Source organism: Carlito syrichta, unplaced genomic scaffold (assembly GCF_000164805.1).
Source record: "Carlito syrichta isolate Samal-C Ts95f unplaced genomic scaffold, Tarsius_syrichta-2.0.1 Scaffold312124, whole genome shotgun sequence".
NCBI lineage: Eukaryota > Metazoa > Chordata > Mammalia > Primates > Tarsiidae > Carlito > Carlito syrichta.
The window spans coordinates 181,728-188,140 of NW_007256220.1; positions in this window are offsets into that span (position 1 = coordinate 181,728).

Here is a 6,413-nt window from a genome sequence, read left to right on the forward strand (position 1 = left end):
GGCCCCCGGGAGCCCGTCCGCCGAAAGAGAGACAGGCGGCCTCTCAGACACCTGCATGCTGAGGGTCTCGGCCCAGGCCTGGACCCACTTGGTAGGAAAAAGAAGGCCCCACGGGGTCCCGCTCCCCCCGTGCCCACGTCTCGGGGCCTTAACAGAGCCCGGTCTGGGCTGCCAAGGCTGGCAGGAGGAGACACACACGCAGACGCGTCTGGCCTCACTCCGAGCTCTTATAACAATAGCAGGCAAGAGACTTCTCGAGAGAGTCCAGCTGAGGGGCGTCCGAGGCTGCACCACCTCCAGCCCGGGTCCCCCTGTGAGTGATGCGTGACAGTCACCAGGCTGGGGGTGCCCATCTCGCCTCTGGGAAAGACGGGCATCCAGTCGAGACTGCAGCCTGTTGTGGCCATTCCGTTCCTGGGCCTGATCAGCACGTGGCCACACTGTCCGAGATCTGGGAGCCCCGGCCTAGGGCGTGGCTCTGAGGAGCGTCCGGCCACCCTCCGCTGAGGCCACACCCACCCGTCTCTGGACAGCCTCCTCAGGGGCTGCCCATGGAGCCTTGGCCAGGGACACGGCTCCCCCCCGGCCTGTGGGGGCCCCGACCGATCGGGTTCCAGATCAGGCTTGGGGCTGCCAGAGAGAGCCCCATCTTCCACACCCCGTCGGGACACTGTCATGCCTGACATCCGAACCACCATCACGTGCCAGGACAGCCCAGAGCCCCTCTCGCCTGCAGGAAGCCGTGGGCCCTGGAGGAAGGTGTCTTCTGCAGCCTCCCCTTGGAAGCCAGCAAGCGACATGACCCCTATCCCCGCCAGACGGGCCCAGTGCCAGCGAGGCTGGGGTGCCTGGATGTCCAGGGGGTGCACACCCACCCCAGGGGTGCCAGTTGGGTGTTGGGAAATGCGTGCAGGGAGGCTGCATCGGATGCCCACCATGTCGACACACAGGTGAGAGCTGGAGGAGATGCCGCGGGCCTCGGACTCCGTGCCGGTCCACTGCGGGTTCCAGGTCCCGCCTGTCATCGGAGGAGTGGACTGGACACTCCTTAACATGCTAAAACTCTGCGAGTCTCCATTCGTCCAGGTGGGGTCAGATAGGCCCACCCCAATACCCAGCGAAAGACCAAGGTGAGACAAGCCCCGATGGCCTTGGCAGTAGCGTTCTCACGCCATCCCCCCCTCTACCTTCCTGCTGAGCATGTTTCTCTAGAGACACCAACACTGCTTGGGAACAAATGCACACTCAGTCCAGCTCGGGGCACCTCCTCACCCCACCCCTCGAAGAGGGACAGGTCAGTGCCTAGGACACGCAGTCAGTGGGGAGCCGCCTGGGGCTGGCCACTCGCCACACTCACCATGGGTTCCTCCAGCTACACCCACAACCACGGTCACCCCCGGGGAATGGGAGGGGGCTCGGAAGGTCCAGATGAGGAACTGAGGGAGAGTCCTGCGCCTGCACAGTTTCCCAGGCCCAGCAGCCCCAGAGGCAGTGACCCGGCGGGTACATACACAGCCGGTAGGCCCTCACGTCCCCACAGAGGGGAGAGAGGCGGGAGGCAGAGCTCTGAAGGGCGGTAAACATGGGATTCGGTTGTCCCAGACACAGCTGTGAAGTCAGCAGCTCTGGTGTGAGCTGCAGGTGGCAGATGGACACGGGGACACAGTCACCCGACCGCAGGTCTTGGTCAGCATCTCCCTTTTGAAACAGAGACCGGGGGGGCAGTTGGTCTTTTGGATACCACCACCCTTCTAGGGGCCATGGCTGCACTTCACTGACTGTGCTGACAGAGTGTCGGATACGCCAGAAACATCAGCTTCCGCTTCCTGTCTGCGTCCGAGGTGCCCAGATGCTGCAACATGACCATTAAGACAGCTTCCATGCGGCTGAGTTTTGGCAAATTCCCATGCTAGTAAACTGGTTCTTGTGCTTTTGACAAAGAAAGTCCAGAAGGACTATGTGGGTAGGGGCTGGGAAGGTCCCAGAGCAGTCCACCCTGACGAGGGCGTGACCAGACAACCCTCCCTGCACACCGGAGTGCGGTCTTGGCTGGAACCTCCAGGCATCTGTGAAATCCTGCCCAGGAGAGAGACCAGCTAGCTCTGAGCCGACAGGCTTCCCATTTCAACAGAACCATGACCTAGGGAACAGGAGTCATCAGAGCGTGGGGGGGGTCTGGGTGGGGCATTTGGTGTCCAAATGGGAAGCTCCTCTAAAAATAGAGATGATGCCATGGCCCTGCTTCCCTGGCCGGGCCCGTCCCCAGGGCCTGTCAATTCTGGAGTCATTGCCACTAGCTTCTGGTGCATAGAATGACAGGAACACACATTGGAAGCTTCACACAGGGCACCAGGGGAACATGGGGGCATGTCCTTCAGTCAGGGCAGGGACTCGGCCCCCTCCAGATGAACAAGGCTGTCTGCCGGAAGCGAGCGTCTCCACTGGCTGAGACGTTCTCTCGGCCGCCCTCCGCCAGCCTCCTTGGACTCACTTCCGCTTCTCCTTCCAAACAGCCTTGCTGGCCTTTCCTGGGATGCTGCTGTGGGCCCGGGCTTGCCTGTCCCCAACCCCATGTGTATGTCACTGAGCTCAGGGCACCTCCCAGCTTCCCGTCTGCTCTCAGAACACGGCTCTTGGGGCATAACTAGGTGTCGTCCAGGGCCACCACACCTGGCATCTGCCTGGCACACAGTAGGCGCTCAGTGGTTGCGTGTTGGATGAATCAATTACTGCACAGGTGATGTGACACACATTTCTAGTCACAGTTTCTTTGTGACACTTAGTTCTGGGGGGAGGGGTCCGGCCTAAAGACTGGGAGAAGAGCAACTGTGGCAGGATGCGGCAAATGCTCAAATATATTTCTTGTATGATTGAGTGAATAAACACAGAAACACATGTAGCTGATTCGGAATCAGCAGTTGGCCTCACCTGGGCTGACTGAATATCTCCCACTAGCCCAGTAGCAGGAAGGAGGAGTTAATAGCAGTTAAAGGTATTTCCTTTTGAAAGGCAAGCTGCAACTTTAAAGACCCGCCAGGCTCCAGGCAGGTTTTGTTTCAGAAAGGCCAAATGGCCCAGAGACTGGCCATTTCATGGAAATGGAAAAGAGTCTTATCTAAAACCCCCCTTCTGAAGTTGATGGTTTACAAGCCTGCAGTTCCTGGAAAATATTTGTTCTTAGAAAAATCTGATTTTGCTGAGTACAACCTTGTAAGATTCCAAAGGAAATATGTAATCACTCAACACGACCCCCTCCCTTACCTAAACAAGGGTATAAGACCCCACTTCTCCCTTTCTGGGGCACTCAATTTGGACGCATTAGCCCCTAGAAGTCCACTGGGCCGGCCAGCGTAGTAAAGTGCCACTTCCTATAATAGTCTCGGTGTCACGATCTCTCTATTTTTCCTGCTACACGAGAGCTGGGAGGTCAGAAGGGGCTTCGAGGAGGGAGGTCCCAACCCCCAGGAGCCAGGCCATCGCATCAGGACACCCAGAAGTGGTGGGACAGGGCAAGGCTTGTCCCTCCCTGCCTGGCTCTGTCCCCAGGACACTCTGGGGAAGGAGGAGCCAGGAACCAGTCCAAGTTCAGCCAACAAGACCTCAGGGGACTGCTGAGGCCTCGGGGGCTGACAAAGACCCAGGAAGGCACCCTGGGCCCTGAAGGGTCTCTGGATCTACAGCCAGGCACGAACATCTCTAAATCCAGGCTCCCACTGTGCGGTCCTTCCACAAAGAGCACGAGCCCTCTTCCCCTGGTCAGGCCAGGGGACCCGGCTGAGGGGCTCTCAGGCTCACGGGCTCCAGTCTGGGCCCTCAGGCTTGGGAGACTCCCACTCCGGCCTCTGAAGCTTCCCAGTGAGCCTTCCTGGTGGGCCTCCCCGACGGGCGTAGCTGGTGCTGACTCAGAAGCTTCCTTGACAGCCATCCTCTAAGCACCAGCCAGAAGTGGTGCAGTCGAGCGTGCAGAGCTGGGCCTGGGGTGCCCTGGTCACCCCTCACACAGTGCTTCCCAGCCCTCCCCTCCCTGGAGGGGAGCTGCCTGTCCCTGCATCTTTTCTCTCCTGTCTAGTGACCGAGCAGCAGACCTCACGATGCAGTGTCAATCCCAGCTAGAAGGCACATCACCACCAGAACGTGCAAATGGCAGGACACCCTCAGGGCCCTGGATCGCCACACCATGCTTCTGCAGGTGTGTTCAAGGGTTTCCACGGAGTTTTCCCCAGGACCCTTCGCAGGCGCCCAGTTCTGGCTCCCAGAGACCTAAATTCCTCCTCAAGAGACCCTACAGCCGTAATCCCAGGGCTAGCAAGGAGTCTGGTAGAAATGGAGTCTGATTCAGCATGAATCAGGCTGCTGCTGGCCTCTTGCTGGGAGCTGGAGAGTCACATGGCACTGGGTACGGGCCACTGGCAGCCCCAATGATCTTAGAGGCAGGAGCTCTGGCCCCAGAATCAACAGGCTTCTTAAAGAATTGCTTATGAAGACCCTGAATCCTGGCACAACAGTGGATGCCACCAGCCTCGAGACCCTCAGAGGGCCGGCGTCAGCCAAGAGCATGTATCTTCACGTGTCTGCCCACAAACCCACCACACACTCTTCGGCAGTCAGCCCTCACCACACTTCACCCTGCTCCAAGGCCTGGGGTTCCTCGCCCCAAACTCCTTGGGACACCAGGCCTGAGGCTATGCCCGCCTCTTCGCCCACAACGAAGCCTTTTTCTCTGCCGCCAGCCGGCGTCTTGCGTGTTGACTCGCCGCGCACCGGCAACAGACCTGCCACAGCAACAACCCCACGCCCAGCAGAGACCAGGTTTAAGGTGGAAACTCCGGGACCCGACGTGAGGAGACTCTCAGCCCCTCCCTGGAACAGGGTCCTTGTGGGAGCCCTCACGTGGGGCCTGACCAATCACACCCGAAGACAGACAGTGGCCGCCAACACCCGCCGTTGACCATGCCACCCGCACAGTGCTGCCCGACCCAGTCCCAAGTCAGTTGAACGGGGCCGCAGCCAGGCCTCAGAGTGCTGGCGATACTCTCTCATGTGTTTTCTCTTCACTCTCGGTGCACATTTCACACGTGTGTCCAGTTTGTGAACATTAATCAAGCTGTTCCAAGAAGACCTGTGTACTTTGTTGACTAAGTGTAACACTTGAGTAAAAGTTTTAAAACAGGCGGGCAGGCCAGGTTACGGTGCCAGAAGTAAATACATAGAATGCATGCACTGTCGGCCCCAGCGGCTGAGTCTGTTGATGAATGTGCAGTGAAAGAACAGGTGCTGATGTTGCGCAAAAAGCCCCCAGACCTGGGAACACATGAGGCCTCCTTCCGGTGAGGCCATGGCCGCAGGGCATTTCTCCGGAAAGCTGGGCTGCAGGAAAGCGACCCACAGGCCACAAGAGCGCCTCCTCTTCCACACCCCATGCCTGAAGGGCACACAGGGGTCCCGCTGTCTTCCCAGGGCTTCTCCTCTACCTGTTCCTACTTAAAGTCACCAACAGCCGGGCTCGGTGGCTCAGCCTGTAATCCCGCGCCTTTAGGAGGCTGAGGTGAGTGGATTGCCTGAGCCCGCGGGTTCGAGACCCGCCTGGGCAGCGAGACCTCATCTCTACAATAAATCAAAAAATCAGCCGGGCGTGGTAGCGTATGCCTGTCATTCCGGCTACTCGGAAGGCTGAGGCAGAAGGATCGCCGGAGCCCAGCAGGTCGAGGCTGCGGTGGCCGGAAGCGGCCACTGCACTCCAGTCTGGGCAACAGAGTGAGACTCCAACTCAAAAACAAAACAAAACAAAACAAAACAAAAAAGGCACCAACAGTGACCCGCATCTCCTCACCTCAGCGAATCCGCCGGTGAGTGACAACATCCCATGTGCACGGTCTACAGAGCACTTCCTCCCCTCCTGTCTCCAGGACTCCCCTGAACAGGAGGAGTGGCTCTCTCCAGATGAAGAGCCTGGGCTCCAGAAGATTCCAAAGGCCACCTGAGCTTGAATACAGTGGAGCTGGGATTTGAACCTGGTGACTCTGCAGCCCAGTGAAAACTGAGCTGCCCATCACCTCTGAGCCCAGGTTCTTGGGAACACCCTTGCAGGGGTGTCTCCAGAGCGGGGTACCTGTCGGACTTCATTACCCACGCGCTCCAGCACCTGAGGGGGAGCAAAAAGTGGTGCTGGGAGACAGAGGAGACAGCACTCTGGAAGCCATGGCCTCACAGTCGTGGTCTGCCGTGGATAGCCCACAAGCTGGTGCCACAGCCCAGGTGCTCCCTGTGGGAAAGCAGTACCCACCTCCCCGAGGGCCCTACAGATACCAACCCGCCCGAACCCCCACCCAGGCACCCACCCACGCAACCCCCTTCAGATGCCCACGTACCCGACGTCCCCTCAGATGCCCATCCACCTGACTCCCCCCCCCCCC